General features: G+C 57.1%; 1 protein-coding gene across 8 annotated transcripts in view; it reads right to left on the bottom strand.

Moving 5' to 3' along the window:
- The window catches only part of AHDC1 (AT-hook DNA binding motif containing 1), a 64,112-nt gene that overhangs the window by 15,593 nt on the left and 29,326 nt on the right, over nt 1-19,193 (bottom strand). For 4 of the 8 annotated variants that reach the window (XM_042950651.1, XM_042950650.1, XM_042950652.1 and 1 more), the window contains 3 exons: nt 5,566-5,744; nt 318-429; nt 145-182 (listed from right to left, as the gene is read on the bottom strand). The gene's annotated coding sequence lies outside the window, so the exon portion shown is untranslated. Of the gene's footprint in view, nt 1-144; nt 183-317; nt 549-5,565; nt 5,745-6,149; nt 6,526-19,193 lie in introns of those variants that run through there. The other 4 variants (XM_042950657.1, XM_042950654.1, XM_042950653.1 and 1 more) reach the window with 4 other exon arrangements.

The raw sequence follows: 19,193 nt of genomic DNA on the forward strand, positions 1-19,193 counted from the left end.
GCCTTTGAGAGGGAAGCCCATCGGCAGACTGGGGCGGCCACTCCAGATCAAACTTACGCAGAGGGCCAGGAAATCCTATCAAGGGCATGACCTCTTCCCTCTTGCCCCCATCCTCAGGACTCCAGGAGAAGCCTGGCCACTCACCCTCGGCTCTGCCGCCTGGGCTGTCACACTGGAGATCTCTGTGGACAACAAGACAGGCAACAGAGGATCTGAATGGTCTGGTGGCCACAGCCCAACCTCTGCCCGCTGGCCCAGTCTTCGCACACCACCCCCGGCTCCCTCGGTGCTCCCTCCAGTGCACACACCCGGCTGACCTGGGAGAGAGAGGGCCCCCGTGCCTGGGGGCTCTGCCGGTGGCTGGCTGTCAGCTGGGGGTGCTGGGGAGCAGCTTCGGCCTGAGCCCAGGCCTCGGGGCGTGGACAGCGCCTGGAAAGGACCACCGCAGCTCAGGTTTAGTGAGCACCTACTGCGCGCCAGGCGCTGGGCTGGAAGCTGTCCAGGCATCGTTTCATTTAATTCTTCATACAAATCCTGTGAGGTAGGGGCTATTAATAACCCCATTTTGCAGATGAAGAAATGGAGGCTCAGAGATGAAGTCACATCATTCATTCATATACTCATTATTTATGGAGTGCCTACTTTGCACAAAGACCGGGTAGACAAACAGTGATCACATAATCATAACTGATTTAATTATTACTGGGATAAGAGCTGCAAAGAAAAAGCGAAGAGTGCCTCAGGTCAGAGGTTTAACAATCATACCAGGGAGTCAACAACAATAAAAGCTCACACTCTGGGGATACTTTCTCTGCTGCCAGACGATGGGCTAACAAGCACTTTTTGTGGGTGATCTCATCTAAGCCCCCTGCAAACCTGAGATCAGTGTGATTATCATCCCCTCTTTTACAGGTGAGGAAACCATCTACTGGAAGGTGGTGAGAACCACGAAGGCACTTCCAATCCAACACCCGGATCAGCACGTGGCCCACAGGCATGCTTCAGAAAATATTTACTATTTCTTATGAATGAATGAACGAGGTACACAGAGCAATGAGCCCGGCCTTTTTCCATGTAGTTCTCTCTCGCCCCTCTCCAGACCAAAAGTGGAACCCAGGAAGGGTGCGGAGTGAGGGTGAGAGACAAGAATGTGGAAAGGGCCATTGTCTGACCCCTCTCTCACCTTTATCAGACAGACACTCTCTGACCCTCCACCGGCCCCACGCACCTCTGGCCACAGTCTGGCCCCTGCTACCTACTCTCAGAGTTGTCTCCACATCCCCTTCATAGTATTTATCACAACTGCAAACAATTACTTGTATGACTGGCTTTTTGGTGTTGTCTCCCCCCAGAGCATGGGCCCTTTACGGGCAGGGACTGTATCCGTCTTGTTTACCACGGTATCCCCTGACCTCAGGGCCTGGGCTTTGGATGCTACGTAAATATTTACTGACTGACTCCCTGAGCTGGTCAGGGCAGAGCTGGGATTTAAATCCAGGCATGTCTGACTCCCAAGGGAGCCTGAAGACTCAGGGCCCTGACCACGGGAAGGGTCTTAAAAGTTGGACCCCGATCACCCCTTGGTGTTTGGCTCTGACCTGATCCCGTGGGTCGATCCCCCACAGACACACGTAGACTCCTACCAGCTGCTGCCCAGTGCTATCATCCCACGGGAACACTGCAGAGCCAACTCAGGGACAGGATGGTGTGGAAAGGAACATTCTTTCGCTCCCCTGCGGTGGGCAGCGATTTGCAATCTACAAAGCACTTCCACACATATGACCCATGGAATCTTCCCAGCAACCCAGGAGCCATGGTTTACGATCCCTGTGTTACAGAGGAAACAGGCTCAGAGTGGTGGTTGCAGAACTTGCCTGATGTCACATAGCTGCTTAAGTGGCAGGATTCCTAATTCTGCCCGAAGTCCGAAGTCTCCTTCCCCTCCAAGCTCCTGCAACTTTCCTCCAGCCACTCCTTCTTCTAGAGCTGTGGTCTAATTTAAGGCTGGGAGGAACCTTAAAATCGCCAAGCCATTTGGCTTCCAAACCCTGGGCCTGGGGAGCTGTGTAACATTCCAGATACCCAGGCCCTGGTCCAGGGGAGTCTGACTCACGGATCTGAAGGGACATCTGGGAATCTGTATTTTTAATCAGCTCCCCCATGGGTACACTGTTCTAGTGCCACCTTGTGCTCTTCCCATTTTACAGATGAGGAAACTGAGATCCAAAGAGGGAAAGGGACTTTGCCCAAGGCCACAAAAGAGCACGGAGAGAGCCCTTCTGTTGCCTATCCAGCCAGACAGAAAACATCCCTCTGTCCACCGTCCCTTTTCTCTTTGCAATTCCCAGGCCACAGCTGCGCCTCCCTGCCCTGCCTACTCCATCACTCAGGGTCCTACTCTCTCCCATGACTGGTGGTAGACTGTGGACTGGCCCCTCCCAGGCCAGGCTCTCTCAACTGTTGGTCTTGAAGGCAGGATTGTGGGTAAGAACCTCACAAAGGAGGGAAGGGGCTCAGACTGTGGAATCTCCAAGTCCTATTTCCAACAGTATGGTTGACCCATGGCTCCCTGAGAGTCTTTGAGATGTCTCCCTTCCTGAGGGTGGGGCTCACCAAACCTCCCTGCTCTGGAGACCTCCCACTTGGGGCCCAAGGGTGTGATCTTGGCAAAAGAGAAAACCTCCTCTCCAGTGGTTGCTTCTGTTCCACCCACCCGTGAGGACCTTTGGGCATGTCCTCCTGCCAGACCTCCTGACTCTGTCCACTGCTCTCTCTTGCAGCCTCCAGGATCTGAGGGAAGCAGCTGGCTCCCCTCCTCACCACACCCAGGCAGCCATTTTCTTGGACCCCTCCCAAGGGCACCACCTATCCCATGTCTGTGAACAAAGTCAAAAGGGTCCTTCTGTCTGACAGTCTGCTTCTGGGTCAGTGTGTCTGAGCCTGCCCGTGGGGACACCAACAGGCTGGGAGGGGGGCTGGGGGCCCCAACCTGCTGTGCACAGTGCCGGGAAGCGCCAGCCCACATCCTTGAGTCCCCAGCCCCACCCTCCCCCGCTGCGGCTGTGACCACCCCACCCCTTCCCCAGCCCGCCTCCCCCTCCCCCACCCACAGCCTCCCCAGGGGAGCCAGGCTGCCAGCCCCAGCTCTCACTTCCGGCCTCATGACCCTCTCTCCAGCCGGCACACTCCTCCCCCACCCCCCCAACACCATTTCCCTCCCAGCCTGGATTGAAGGCCCAGGGATGTCCTCAGAGGGAAAACATTGTATCAAAGGGGCTATTACTACTGCTGTGGGCCCTTCCCCATCACCTCCCTTGGGGCCTTTATCCACCAGGATATGCAGCCCCCCTCTCAATCTCCTTTAGCCCCCTCCCACCCACCCAACGGTGCCTAAAGATTCTCTTCCTACCAGACTCCAGCCCAAAATCCTACTAAGAAGAATAATGATGAAAATAATAATGGCAGCCATCACTTATTTGGCATTTAAATAAAGGCACAGAGAGGTTAAGTAATGCCCTTGAGGATAAACAGCCAGGACATGGAAGGGCTGGAGTCTGAATTTAGGTTTGTTGAGCTCCTCTGATACAAACTTCTACACTGTCCAGAGAGTGAGCCCCCTCCCCTGCAGCCTACTCCAACAGTCCCAATCCTCATCACCAGTTCTAATTTTTGCCTTCTACTCTACCCCCTCCCACCTCAGTCATCCAAATGCACTACCCTCCCTTGCCACTAGGTGTCCCCTTAGAGCCACTGATGCCCCCAAGGGGAAGCAAGTCCTGCCTGGCCTCCTGGAGTCATCAGGGCCCCCCCACGGTATAGCACACCCCACCCCACCCTACCCCCAGCCACACAGAGCTCCTTTGTGCAGCCCTCGCCCACCCCCTTCCTGCCCAGAGCAGGGCACCTGGCAAGCAGGTCTTCCCTAGACTCCGCCCCCTGCCAGCCCCCTGCCCTGGGTGCCAGGTGTTGTGGGCACCACCGCCAGCTCTGGCTGAACCTGAGGGTCACCCTGCCGGGCGGCCCTCCCTTCCTCCCTCCGAGGTCACCCAGGGACTGTGCTTCCCGCCCTGCTCCACCCCCATCCCCTCCTGCCCTTGGCCCTTCCAGACTCCTGTCCCAGTCTTTCCTTCGGTCTCCCAGAGGACACCCCTCCTCCAGCCCCACCAGGCCCTCCCCACAGCCTCTCACCCCCGCCCACCTCCTTCCCCTGAGAGCTCCTTGTTCCACCCCCCCCCCTCCCCGCCCAGGTCTGAAGAACTCCTCCTCCTGGAAAGTTGCTGCTGGAAAGGAAGTGACTTCAGCGATTTGGCCACAAGGCTGGGCACTGCTGAGCCCGGCTCAGCTGAAGGCCTGCCCAGCCCACCTCCAAAGCACAAATGGAGCCACATGCACACACCACCCTCAAGTGTACACCCAGAACCCTGAACACAAGCTTCCCCAGGGACATGCGGAGAGATCCTGTGTGCACATTCCACACCATCCCAGTGTGCCCACATTATCACCCCAGTGTGTCAGATTCTTGTCTAGACACCCCTCCAGCACCCGGCACACATACACCATCCAGTGTGGTCCACACAACACTGCAGCATCCCCGCAGCTACCCAGTATACACTCTGGATCCTGCACACTCACCTCTCCAATGTAGTACATACCGAGCCCTCGAACGTCCCTTAGCCCCGTCCACTTATTTAACTCCTGTATACAGAACCCTGTGTACCTAAGGACAGAGCCCTACACACACCTGTTTGCACACAGCCTGAGTGCTGGCACACAAGACGCCCTGTGCATTTACAGTTGGGTACACACAGCCCTGCATCCTCCCATAGCCACACCTCCCACCCTTACCATCCCAGGAGGCCCCACCCCCAGACCTCAGGCCCCAGGAATGCTCTTTTGGAAGTTGGGTGGAGTCCCCAGGCAGGCTGGGCTCTAGGGAGCTTCCTGGAACCCCGGAGGCTTCATGTGTCAGTTCAGGGAGTTGCCTCTGCAGGGCAGGGCAGCCCCACCTGGCCTCTGTGGCTCTAGAGCCTGGGTGGGCTAAACTGGGCCAGAAGCAGGGAGTCAGGCAGTACCCCCACCCCACCTCATCTTATGAGGGTAACCTAGCATACTTGAACGACCTGGTCCTCCCAGCACCTCACCTTGGCCTCCCAGCTCTCTGCTTCCACAAACTCCAGTAGGGTTGGGGGGTGGGGGGAGTTCAGCTGCATACATCAGGCACTCTGGTTTCCATCTCTGCCCTGCGTTCTGGTCACTGTCACAACCCCTTTCTCTTCCCAGTTGTCTCCCGTCAACAAAGTGTCGGGAAGAGTCCCCGGACTAGGAGGCAGGACTCGTGGGGACTTGCTGTATGTCCACGGGCCTCAGTTGCCCTTTCTGGATAGTGGGGGAGTTTTGAGTAAGTTGGGTTAATTAATATATTTTGATTCTATCCAGGGCCTCTTTTTGGCCTAAGCTGGGGGGTGGGGGGTGGAATTCCTGCTAAAACTGGGAAATAAGTCCCCCCTGATCCCCACTTCCTGGTGGTGGCGCAGGCAAAGACCTGGCTTCCCTGTACACTGTTACCTGAGCAGGCTATGCAGACAAGGTCCGACTCAACAGGAAAGGCCTGTCTTCACCAGTGATTCCAGGGTAGTCCCTGCGGCAGCCTGAGAGTTGCCCCGAAACCGGGGCCCTCTGCACGCACTTAGCTGGGCAGGCTCTGGGGTCCAGGCCAATGGGTAGACAGGTAGGCAAGCTCCCATCTGTGGACGCAAACACAACACCCCAGGCATGAGCACAGTCACAGGATGAGCCAGCTAGAGGGACCAGGAGGCTGACCTGGATGGGATCCACTCTTGCAAAAAGTGAAATCAGGTACAATCTCATTTCACTGGGGAACGGCAAGCCTGTCTCTTGAAACCCCAGGTTCCTACTGGGAAACAGTATCATTGTATATGTAGGTACCCACATGCATGAACATGAACACACATGCTACGGTGGAAAGAACCTGACCATCGGGAGTCACAGTCCCTTGGCTCAACCCTCACCATATGATCACGGACAAGTCAATTACCCTCTCTGGCTCTTGGTTTTCTCATCTACAAAATGGGGAGATCTTATGAACGGGGAGGAATGCTTTGGGGAGACTGTATATGCTAACAGCTTACTTATAATGCAGGTGTGAGAATTGCTGTTCAAAGCGATGGTGAATGCAGATTTCCACGCGGGGTGTATATGCAGCTGGCGTGTACTCTTCTCCATCAGCAACTTGGTTAGGTCTCTTGTTTTCTTTAATAACCATGGCCCTTCTCACCACCCTCCTGCTTCCTGCCCATTTGTCTGCCTCCCCGAGGTCTGTACTGGAGCCCAGAGGGGGTCTGGGAACCAGGCCTCATGGACTGCTTACAGGTTCTGGTTGCCTGGGAATTTGTATGTGTGGTAGAGATCGTGCCTGTGTAAATGAACGTTTGTGAATGTTCAGCTGTCTGGGTAAATACACCTGTATGTGGGCTCCTGGGTCTTTTTGGCCTCTGTGTGTTTCTAAATGTCTGTGTGTATACATATGTGTTTAAGAGTGTACACGCATAGGATCCTAGGTTTGCTCAGTTATAGTCTGTGTGGTCAGCCGTGTGTGTGTGTGTGTGCGTGCGTGCGTATGTGCGCACGTGTGAAAGGCTGATGTGTACCTGGGTTCAGTGTCTTCAGTTATATGTGTGGCTGTGTTGATCCGGCTCTATTCAGCTTTGTTTGTGTGTCCAGCTGAGCCTGTTTGCACGCCTATGAGGACATAGAAATGTGTGTCCGCCTTTGTGCGAGCACCCTGACCCCAGCTGTGGTTGGGTTTGAGTGTGCCTGTGTGTGTGCACATGCTCTGCCTGGCTCTCTGCATCGCGCTGTGTCAGGAGCTGAACCGGCTTCTGCCTGTCTCAGAGCTCTCTGGATGTGTGTGTGTGTGGGGCGGGGGGTGTCTCAGAGCTCTCTGGATGTGTGTGTGTGTGTGTGTGTGGGGGGGGGGTGCGCTTGGCTGATCTTCTGCTGTCCCTGCAGGTTTCCAATCTCGAGGCCTGTGACTGCGGGCACTGGTGTCACTGTGGATCAGTGTTACCTCCCTCCTACCTCTGCCTTTTTCTGGGCTTTCAGGGTCATGGTGTGACAGTGTGTCTGGTCACGGTGTCCCCGTGGGTCTGTTTTACTGTGGGTCAGGATGTGCTGGTGCGTGTGTCCACTCGTGTGTGTTGTGTAACCTCGTCATTGGGTGCCTCTGTGTGTGTCAGTGGGTCCTTGTGCCATATCACTGTATGTGTGTGCCAAAATAGCTATGTGTCAGTGTCAACATGTGTGTGAAGGTCTGTGTGCCGTGGTGTGCCTGTCAGCACAATAGTGCCTCAGTGTTTGTGCAGTACCTTTGTGTAACTCCTCGGTGCGTGTCTGTGTGCATGTGCATTGCATGTGAGACCCTTTGTGAAACAGTGTGTGTCTGTGTCACTGTGTTTGTGTGCCTGGTTCCCTCCTCCCTCCTACCTCCTGCCTTCTCTCTCTCTCTCTCTCTCTCTCTCTCTCTCTCTCTCTGTAGGAGCCAGACAACTCCCCAAGCCTGGATTAGGGACAATTTATCCACAGGCAGAGAAGGAGAATTCCAACCTGCCAGAGCCTCCCTCCTCTGGTCCATCCCCCCTTTCCCCGTGGTTGGGTGGGCACAGAAATGCAGCCCGGCAGCTCCCAAGCCCTCTGGGAGCCCCCACTTCTGCAGCTCTCCAGAGGCCCAGGAGGGCGGAAAAGATGGAAATCTGGGTGGCCCCAGAGCCCTCCAGTGGGGGTGGACTGGCTGTCCCCCATCCAGGCCCCCACAGCTCAGCTCATCTTGGCCCTGTTCTTCTACATATGGTGGTGGTGGTTGGGGGGGGGGGGGTGGTAAGAAGTCTGCACGGGGTCTGCCTGGCCCTGCGGGCTAGAGGGACCTAAGGAGCTCCCAGCCCCTCCACAACCTGATACTCCCCAACTGATAAATGCCAGCTCCCCCCACACCCCCTGAAATGGGAATAACTGGGGATCTTGCAACTGTGCCCGCACAGGCTGGGGGAGATGCTGGGAGGGGGGCAGTGTGGTGGGGGGAATGCAGGAGAGGGGGCAGGGGGGCTGAGCTGGGACTAAGGCTCCCTTCACGGTGCTCCAGGCGCAAGGCAGAATCACATGTTTCCCATTAGCTGCTCTGGCCTCCTTGTTCAGGGGGTGTTGGCTGGGGGAGATTTGTTCTGGTTGCAGACACCAGCCGAGACCACACAAGAGAGAGAGAGAGAGAGGAAGAGAGAGAGAGAGAGGGAGAAGGAGTGGGAGAGAGAAAGAGAGGGAGACTGAACCCCAGAGGGAAAGGAAAAGACAGAGAGGGACAGAGAATGATACACAGACACACGGAGGGAGAGAAACTGAGACAGAGAGACATGAGAGACAGACAGGCAGTGACAGACAGAAACTGCGTGACAGGCACACAAGAACACAAAAGCCAGAGAGGCAGAGACTGGTGATGGGGAGGGGCTCAGAGGGTGGGGGACAGCCACAGTGGACGGGAAGGTGGAGACACAGGTCAGAGGCCCGGGAGTGGGTGTCCCCAGGCACAGAGTGTGAGTGAGACTAGGAGGGACAGAGAAGGGAGATCAGCACTGGTCAAGGGACTGGGAGGGTGGCAGGGGGGCGAGATGCAGGGCACACCCGGAGAGGGACTGGGTGAGGGCACGGAGATGGCCCCGGTGGCGTGTGGGCAGGGGGAGTGGACGCTGAGAGCTGCTGGGTGGGGGCGGCCAGCACACCCAGGGCCTCCCGCCTCCTGACCCTCGAGCCTCGGCGAGATAACAGGCCGAATAGTGCTGACTTGCGGTTCAGAAATCCAATATCCTCCGCGGCGCACTAATCGACTACCTGAGCTCCCGGCCCGCGCTGAGCTGCCCCGATTAATCCTGCGGCTCCACAGCCTTAATTAGTTTAACAGTTTCAGGGGCAGAAGAGGCAGGGACTGGGGTCCCCCCACGCCTGCAGGGACACAGACCCCCACGCCAACCCTGCCTGGTGCCCCACCTCCCCAGTCACCTCTGTCCCAGCCCCAGAGGCCGCTTGCCACATCGTGTGAAAAACACTGGGTCCTTCCTTCTGGGAAATAGTCCCAAGGGTTGGCACATGGGTCAGAAGGCAGGTCATGTGGGACTCAGACACTCCCCCCCCCCCCCCCCCCCCCGCCCTCACACTTGTCCCTGTGCTCACGGCTCTGAATGCTTCCCCTGGCCAGCCCTTTGGGGTCCTGTGGTCTACACGGGAAGGCCCCGCCAACTGTGGGCCCCATACCACTGGGCAACATGTTGTCTCTTTAGGGTGAGAGACAAGCTCCCAAGTTACTGACAACCTCCCAACAGCATGAGATAATCACACATGTCACTCCCCACAACAGCATGAGATGGGCACATGGTGACATCTCACACATACCCAACAGTCAGAGACAGGCGTATGGGTTGGTAACTACCCGCCTAACAGGATGAGCGAAGTACATAACCTGTCACTTCGCCCAAAGTGTGAGATGGGCACATCTGATACCCCCAGACAACAGGAGATAGGGACACAGGTTGTCACCCTCACAATGGTGTAACTAACATGCAGCCAGGCACTCCTACACCCACGATGGGATGTGAAATGCAGAGAATCCCCCTCTCTCTCTCTCTCTCTCTCTCTCACACACACACACACACACACACACACACACAAAGCCTTACCTCCCAGGTGTGAGGAAGGTATAGAGGACCACTGCCCACAACCTCACCCTTTCCCCATGAGTCCTCCCTTCAGACTGCTAGAGGGGCACACAACATATCACCCCCTTACTGCTTCAGAACAGGTGACAACCCACCCCCACTGCTCCCCCATCACTGTCGCCAGCCTGGGTGGTGCTGTCCTCTGCCTGCAGAGGCGTCACAGCTCACAGGGCATGAATGTCACCCCAGCACTGCCAGAGCCGGGCACAGCCGCATGTTGCCCCAGTGATAAACACCACTGGCCCCAGGAGGAGGTGGAGGCGCACAGGGCTCTGGGCGTGACCTTGGTCCCTGGACACCAGGAGGGGAGGCGCTGTGGCCTCCCTCCTGGGTAACCTGTCTGCCTGGCGCTGCGGTAGATGAGTGCTGGGAAGGAAGCTGCCTGGCCACACGGACGACCTGGAAATGCCACCTCCCCAAGCTGCCACCCCTGCCCCATTTCTAATTGAATGTAGTGATCTAGGAAGGGGGCAGCACGAGTGGTGGAGGGACAGCTATTGCTGAGGCCTGAGGAGCTAGCTGTTCCTGTTAAGACTTCTCAGAGATGGGTGGTGGGGAGGTGGATTAGAGGCTGCTATTACCATGTCCTTAGGGCCCGGGACTGAGGAGGGAGTGTGATGACAGCTTCAGACCTGCACGGAGCCCCTAGTCCTTATGAAGGCCCCCTCTCCAAATTCAGGCCACAGAGCCTGACAAGGAGGCCAAAGTCCAGGGGCATGACTCACCCGGGGAACAGGCCCAGCCCGCTGGCCAGAGAGTGAGGGAGGCCAGGAGCCAAGGGGCCTGGGTTCAAGTCTGAGCTCCTCCCAGGCCAAGCTGAGTGACCTTGGAGCAGCAGCTCAGTCTCTATGGCTTTTGGGGAGGGGGAAGGGGCAGCAGCGAGGGAAGGGCCAGAAAGAAGCTGAGGCTGGAGACCAGCTAGCAGAGCACTGGGGGCCATGGGAAGGAGGACACAGCAGTCCGGTCCCTGACTCCACTGCTTCCTCACAAGGAACCTCAGCTTTCTGTACCTCAGTTTCTTCAGCTGTAAAGCGGGGATGGTAATGTCAGCCTCACAAGACAATGTGATATGAAGCGGGCAGGTGCTCAAAAAATGGGAGCTTCTTACTGAGGGGGGAAAATAGACTAAGAGAGAGGGTAAGAGACTTGTCCAAGCCATGGAGCAAGTTCGTAGCAGCTGAACTCAGTCTCCAGCCCTAGTTTCCCACCTGGAGCTGTTTCTGTTAAGACTGCTTGGAGGTCAATAATGAGTTGGGTGGGAGGAAGGGGAGGCTGTTGGGGTGTTGTTGGCCACAGAGCTGCCCTAGCGTCAAGACCAAGGAAACTGACAGGAGTCTGCTATACATCCCGACCTTTACCCTAAACCCCACTCGGCTCATCTTCAAACACTGGACCAGAGGGCCAGATCTAAGGGAGGAGGCAGCCCACAAACCAGCCTATGACCAGCGCCTGGATCTGGTGCTTAGAAGGACTGGGGTATCTGGGATGTCAGTGTGCAGAGTCTGCTTGTTGTCCAGGAGCCCAGAGAGGGACAGGCCTAGCCTGAGGTCACACAGCATGACAGCAGCAGAGCCCAGAGCCCTGGCCAGGGACAGTCTCAGAGCAGAGTCCCTCTAGCCCCTGGGGATGGCTGGAGCTGGGGGAGCCCTGGGGGACTGAGCAAAACGTGGCGACAGATGGCCTGCCGAGGCAGCGGCGATCTGGGCGGCTGGCAGGCATGCTCGCTCCCGCGCAGGGAAGCGGCTAATTTTAGCTGAGGCCTCGATGCCAGCTTTGTTCCCCCCCACCCACCCACCGAGGGGGCCCAGCATGCCTTGCGTGCAACCCGCCTCCCCCAGGCACCCCTACTCCCCCGCCTGGCCCCTTGTGAGTAGTGCCCAGACCTCAGGGTCCTAGAACTGTCTGCCTGACCAGGTCCCATCACACCCAGAGGCAAGGGCTAGGCCCTGGAGGCCTGGCACCCCCAACCCAGGGCCGGTTTCCCGTGATTCCAAGCTCATTCCTTGAAGAGGGACAGTGAGTGGGAAAGAGGGCTAGAGGCCACTGCCCAGACTGGGAGAGAGGGCTTGACAGCAGGGGCTGGTAGTCCTGGGGGTGGGGTGGTGGGGTGGGGCACGGTCCTCTACTCATACTTAAGATGACCAGACCCTTATTCTACCCCTACCCTGAGACAGATTCCTCTGTGCTGGAGTCCCCGTGGTGTCGGTAAGCAAGGGGGCAGAAGTTACTCTAACCCTTCCCTGTTCTGCATAACTTTAACTTTGTTCCAGGAACTCAAAGTACTTTAAAGAAGTCAGAAATAGAGCTAGGGTAGTACCCTTGTGCCACTGGGGGAAACTGAGGCACAGTCGGAGACAGCCATCATTATAGCAGGGGAGGAAACCAATCCCAGGAATTGGTGAGGCCCAGACATGCTCTTCTTTGAGTTCTTACAGCCAGGGGGATTCTTGGGCCAGCTCAGCCCCTGGAACTACTCTCTGCCCTGGCCAGGCCTGGTAGAAGGTAGACTAGATGGATGGAGTCTGTGCTCTTAAAGCCTGGAAAGGCTGGCACGCTTGGCATCTGGCACCCCATCTCCTATAGGCTCTCTGACCTTAGAACCTCCCTTCCCCACCTCAGATTCAACTATAGATGCCCAACAAGGTACCAGCGCATCTGGCCCCTATTTGAAAGGGGACTCCTTTGGGGTGACTCTTGGGGGGGGGCCCCATCCCTGTTCCAACCCAGGGGCCATGAGGGAAATGAGCCAAATGGAAAATAGAGGAAGACAACTTCCTCTATTCTTTCATAGAAAGAAATCTATGTAATTAGAGGAGAGAGTCAGAAGAAGAGAAGAGGGAAGGCAAAACGAAGTAAGGAATCAGATTCAGGAAGAAAGAGAAAGAGGAAGAGCACGGGGGCAAAAGACACAGGGCAGAATGATGCTTAAAGAGAAGGAGATGGGGCAGGGAGGGGATGAGAGAGACGGAGGACAGGATGCTGGAGGAAGGAACACAGCAAAAGAGAACTCAGAAGAGAGGGACAGAGGAGGAAGAAAAAGACAAAGACACAGAGAGACAGGCAGGATGAGGCAGAGACAAAGACAGAGAGAGAGAGAGAGAGAGAGAGAGAGAGAGAGGGAGAGAGAGAGGGAGAGAGAGAGAGAGAGAGAAAGGGAGCGCAAGATCCACAAAGAGGGGAAGAGATGGAGAAGGAGCCTGCCACAGACAGGGCAAGGCACAGAGAACTAAGGACACCACAGGGAGCTGGAGACAGACAGGGATTGACACACCCAGAGACCAAGAGAGACAGTCGGAGAGGGTGAGACACAGAGAATGGGGCGGGAAGAAGGGGGGAGACCCTAAGTGATAGAGTGTATGTGTGTGAGGGGGGACAGCACAGAGTGAGGAGGGAGGGGGCATGAGGAGGGGGGAGATGTCGTCGCCAGAGCTGGGGGGGACAGAGGACAGAAATGGAATGTGGGTCTGGGCATGAGGCTCACAGATGCATCGGCTCCGGTTTCAGCTGGGGCAGTTGGCTGATGGGGGGGCGGTGGGGGGGAAGGAAGGAGCAGAGCTGGTGGGGGGGGGGGCCTGTTGCCATGGCTGCAGGCACTGCAGGGGCACAGTCGGCTGGCACTTGGAGTTCTGGGCATGGTAGGGGGCTGACTGAGGGGAAAAGAAGGGGGGGGGCGATGAAGAAGCCTTGCCCCTGCCCTCGGGGCTCTACCAGGAAGAAAGTTTCCAGACAGAGGATGGGAGAGGTTGGGGCTGAGGAGGGCTCTGGGCCCTGCTCCACCCCACGGAGGCTGCCAGTGGGGCACAGCTCTACAGGTCGCCTGTGGGCATCCCAGGTTCCCACCCGGGCCTCAGGCTAGCCCCTGGGGACCCTCTGGCTCCATCCCCTCCAGTCTAGCTGAAGATCCCGCATGCTGCTGCTGCTGTTTTTGCTTGCAGGGGAGCAGCAAGATTGTGAATTCAGGATCTGTAATCCTAACGCAGAGCCCAGGCCTACCGGGCTCCAGTTGCCAAGGCGACGGAGGGTCAGAGGGCAGCGCGGGGCGCCCGCTCCTCCAAGTCAGAATCCCAATTGTTAAAGCCCAAGAATAAACAGCTGAAGCGGCCGTGGGGGGGCTGGGAGGGGGGCTGAGGTCTGCATCGGCTCAGTGTGGTGTTGTCAAGCGAGATGTCACTAATTGTCTGAAGGAACGGGCTGAGGCAGCTCTTAACTGCTTCTGTGCCACCGGAGACACCTTGGCTGCCTGGCCCCATCCCCCGGGCCTCCCAGCATTCCACTGGGCCAGCTTGGTGCTGGGATTGCTGGCCCAGCATAATCTCTGCCTCTCTTGCACTGAACCCCCACATACTTTGGCTCCCAACACTCCTCCCAACTTGGAACCTCCCACCTGCAAGCTAAATCTTTATGTCCCCAGAACCAGTACCCCCCCCCCCAACTACTGGGCCCACAATACAGCCCTGAACTGCCCATTTGGCCTGCAAAACCCCTCCCTGCTCCCCCAGCATCTCCACCTCAGCCTCCCAGAAGACAGGGATCCTGGTATAAGGTGTATAGATTGCAGAGATCAGACTTTGGGCTCTTCTGATCTTTGGAGGGTAGACAAAGGCCCTCCTATAGCAAAAAGGAAGGTCTATGGCATCTTTCTGTGCAACTCCTGACTCAGTCACACACCAGAACCAAAAAACCTGAGCGGGGCCAGGAAACCCCATTTCTAGCTTTGGTTGTTCTACCTACTTTCTGCGTGACTTTTGACAGGGTCCTCTCCCCCTGCAGCCTGCTTCATCTATCATCCATCCTGAACATTCAGTAGTGCCTATGCTGAGCCAGGCTGCGTCTGGAGCCCCTGCCCAGAGGAACTCCCAATCCAGTGGGTGGGAAAGGCTCATAATACAAAGTAGAAAACAATCTGAGATCCATCAGGTAAGATACTCCATGAAAAACACAGAGCAGTTTGGTACGCAGTAAACTGATCAGTGGACTACAGCTAGTTAGTGGTATACTGGTATCCCGTTATTACAGAGAGTCGCTAAAAGGGGGGAGGTAATCAGAAAAAAGACGGGGGAGGGCGAGGCCGGTTCTGGAAGGCTTCCTGCAGAAGGTGGTAGCTGGTAAGATTTGGATAGGTGAGCAAGGTAGAGTGCTCCCTGTGAGAGGTCTTGTGAGCTCCTTCAAAGGGAGCTGAGCTCCAAGGTCTCAGGGTCGCATGTTCAGCCCCTCCCAGAGCAGGAAGGAGGAGGCCCTCTGTGGTCTCCCAGCCCCACACGCCAGGCCCTGCCTCCTTCTCCACCCACCGAGCCTCCGGAGAGCAAGAGATTGGTGCCTGGAGTGGGGGCGGAGGGCGTGGGCAGGGCTCCTGGAGATTGGTAGCACCTGGAGTGATGTCACGAGAGGCGGGGTCAGGGTTTCGGGCACTCCCCCAGCCCGAAAGCCCCAGACCCCTGCCCAAGGCCAGAAGTGCGGTCCCCGGGAGGGGGCGCTCAGGCCACCTGGCCACCCCTCATCAGGTGGCGGGCGGGGCTGGGGCGCTGTCCGTGGGCGGGGAGCTGGGCGCGGAAACAGGGGATCCCCCAGAGAGGGCCCAGCCCAGCCTGGGGCTGGATGCGTACAAAAGGCGACTTGTTCTTTCTTGGGATGCCTGCGCCTTCTCAAACATACCTACAGCCACACTCCAGGGACAGCTACACCCACACATTGCTGCACAAAGCCTGCCAGGGTGGGGAGTAGGGGGGCTGTCGCCGACCCAAGAGGTCACCTTTAAGAACCTTGCCCCGACCGCCTTTTGCCACAGGCTCAACACCATTCGTTTCACACCATCCCACCCCAAGTGACCTGGATACTCCCACAGCCACACACACAGCTCTGGGGACACTGATGCAGTCACATTCTCATAATTCCCCCCTCTCTCAGACCATCTGTAGCTCACCAACTCTTTCCGGCTCTAGAGTCAGACCAGGAGCTTCAACAGGGTCACCTTAGCAGACGATCAAGCCCATTAAGGTTACTTTTTACTGAGCCCTTATTCTGTGCCCATCCTTACAATGACCTTTTGTGGGGAGTGGTATTAGTCTCATTTTGTGGGTGGGGAAACTGAGGTTTAGGTTTACTAGCTCACGTAAGGCAAAAGCAAGGATTTGAACCCAAGTCAAACTTGACTTTAGAGCCCATGTTCTTCTGTGTATTGTCTCTACCAATCATAGCACCTTACATTCTAACACCCCACCACACACACAACCGCGGACGGCAAAACAATCTGAGTCAAGGTGTAATTCTCCACCCCAAACACATGTCAATGTCACAGTCTAGTATCAGGCGGTTTCTCTCACTCATCAGACAGTGTACGTGTGCTGAGGGGGAAGAGCCTCTAAGCTTTGCATCTCCAAGGTTGGCCGTCAGTCATTATAAATGGGGCAGAGAGTGAGAGCAGGGCCAGAACAGGCTACCTCTAACCTTTCCAGCAGGCTCACCTCCACCTCCCCTGACCCCGGGATGACAAAGCACTGCCATACTGGCTGGGGCACCAGGCCTGCAGCTCTCCCAGACCCCTTGGGCCAAGATCCTCCCTTAGCCCCCAACCCCTGCTGAGAACAAGTAGAAACAAACTCCTTCCTGGGGATGTCAAAGCACCTTTCCTGGGGGAGGCGGCTCTGTGATCCCCTGAGCCAGCTAGGGAGAAGGATCGGGTTACTCTTTCCCCAGCTGTGCCTGGACTCCTTGGGGCTGACCTTTCACCTCATCCAGGCCAGGACCCAAAGGGGGCCCGGAGTGCAACCCTCACCTCCGGTTAACCCTCTGCATTCCTAGTCTTTTCATTGTGGGGGTGGGGTTGGCGGTGGGGGTGCTACCAGGACCCAGAGGGTCTCAGGAAGCCCGGCTGGGCTTGCCAACCTTTCCCCACCCTCCCATCCTGGGGTCCGGTTTCCCAGAGAGCTTTACAGAATGCTCCTCCCTGCCCCCTGCCCAAGCTGCCCTGCCCTGCCAGGATCAGATACCTCCCTCAGCCTAAGCAGCTGAAAATGACCTGGGCTATTTTCGCTCTGGGATCGCGTTGCAAACTCCCCCTTGAGCTGGCAGCTTCCCACATCCCTCCAGACCATTGCCCCCCACTCCTCATCCCTAACCCAGAGCCACTGACTTATAGGACAGGAGGACTTTTCGAGACCACAGGCCTAAGCCCCTCAGATGGGGAGACTGAGGCCATGAGGAGTCAAGCACAGGGCCGGGCAAAGAACCAGGCTTTCTGGGGCTCCGCCCAGGTCTCTTTCTACTGTCTAGCACAGCCTGCTCTGTACCCTAGATCTCAGAGCCTCTGACCCAGCCAAAAACCCAGCCGACCTCCTCCAAGCACCGGAAAGTCACACTGGAGGCTACCCACAAGTCTCTGTGCCTCTCTGCATGTCAGAAACTGCTTCTGCCACACTCTTCTCTTTGTTTAGAAGTGGGACCAGGTCTGTACCTGTATCACAGCTATGTGGATCACGGGAATGTTTTGGCAGGTGCAAACTGGGAAGAAAGACAGGGAGACCGAGGCCCAGAGGAATGGAGGGTAGATTGATTCAGGCTTTCTGGGGTTTATGTGGCATAATGCTTCCATGTTCCCAGCAGCCCCTTGCTCCAGCTTCTTGGTACCCCCTCTCCATTCCTACCAACCCAGCCCCCTCCAGGCCCCTGCCCCTCCACCTCAAGCCCCAGTCCTCCTGGGCAGGAATGTGACTGGTCAGGTCTGAGCTGACCACATGAGTGGCTATAAGGCGACAGACCCCCCCCCCCATCCTCCCATCCCCCCAGCCTGGGGGAGCTCACATACCAAGGCAAGGTGGGGGGGGGGGGGTGCAGCTGCTTTAACCCTTTGCAGCCAGGCTTTTAGGGTGAAAAAGAGAGGTAACTTTATTTCCTATGGCCACTCCCATTTAAGTGGTGCAGAACTTGGAGTTCTGCACCTGGGGGATGGGGGTGCCGGGGGGGCCTGGGGATTGCAAGCAGAGTTGACTTCCCTGAGGAGGTGGAATGAGGGCATTTGCCCTGCTAGTCCCTGTTAAGAAAAATTATCCTTTGCCACCCCAACTGTTTAATCTCATCTCCCATGACATTTGGAAAAACCGTCAGGAGCTGGTACTGAGGAGAAGGAAAGAACAAATCATGAACCCCAACCTCAGGAGCCCCTAGTCTGATGGGAGAAATACAACCCTGCCCTGGGGAGTCTGAGGGGGGAGAGAGCAGGCACAGAGGTTGGGACAAAGAGCCGTGAGCAGAGAAGAGCATGTTGCTGCGCAGGAGTGGGAGGAAGCCAGGGCAGGAGCAGAACAAGCCAGGTGGGGTCAGATCAGGCAGGCTTCCCGGAGGCCCCTCGGCCCACACCCCTCCCCCCAGGCTCTGGAATCTCGGGGGTCAGGGCTGAGGGACAGCCCCGCCCCCTGCTCCCCTCGGGCTCAGGAATTCCACCAGCCAAGGAGGGGGGGGGGGGCAGCTGCTTCGGCCTCAGTCCAAGTTGGCTCCCACTGGACCGGGAACTGCAGCTCCTCCTTGGGGGGGCCCCCCACCCCCACCCAAGCCCCTGGGCTGGCCCCCAGCCCCCTCCCCTCCCCCTCCCTGGCTGGCACTGTGTGTGCCAGGCGCTGGCAGAAAACAAACCCGCCGGGGTGGGTTTGCAGGGAGCGGGGTAACCTTGACACAGTTGCGGCAGTCGCTAATGGCAGACACACACTCCGCCTGTTCTGGGGGGACTGTTGCCGTTGCTAGGAAACCGGCAGCCGCGTGAATGGAAATGGGTCAGTAAACCTGGGGAGAGATAGTGTGACACTCGAACCACTGCAGCTGCTCCAGCCCACACCGAAATCCCTCCTCTTCAATATTTATCACTCCCGCCTGGGCCCTCAGCTCCTGCCAGACCCTGCACCAGCCTGGCCCTCAGGTTCCCCCCCCCCCCCCCAAGGCTCCACAGGGGAGGGAGGAGAGGAGAGATGGGGGGTTGCTTATCCGCTCCTTGGGGGGGCCCCCCAGGCGGGATGGAACTGGTTCTGGAGGAGATTGAACAGGAAACAGAGTCTAATCCTGTGGCGGGGAAGGGGTTAAAAGGTCAATTCACGCCTGTTCCTGACTTAGGCACCGTGGTAAAATTACTGCAAGTGTGAGCAGGCTAGCAACCGCCTGCTTGCCTACCTGCGGAGGCACTGATTAAGACAGGAGACCTCCCTCCCCGAAGAGATGGAGGGGAAAGAGGCACCCAAAACGCGGCCAGGATTCGCTCACAGCTTGAAAACACCTTCCTTTACAGCCAGGCAATCTCCCTAATGTAGCCTAAGGCTTTCTAACAGCCAGAACCGATGCCTCTCGTACAATCTGATAAGCACCCCAAATGGACAGGCGCTGCTCGCTGCCTTACAATAAACACAGTCCCGTACACACACCCCTCAAAACAGCCAG

The sequence above is a fragment of the Panthera leo genome, chromosome C1 (genome assembly GCF_018350215.1).
Source record: "Panthera leo isolate Ple1 chromosome C1, P.leo_Ple1_pat1.1, whole genome shotgun sequence".
NCBI classification, from domain to species: domain Eukaryota; kingdom Metazoa; phylum Chordata; class Mammalia; order Carnivora; family Felidae; genus Panthera; species Panthera leo.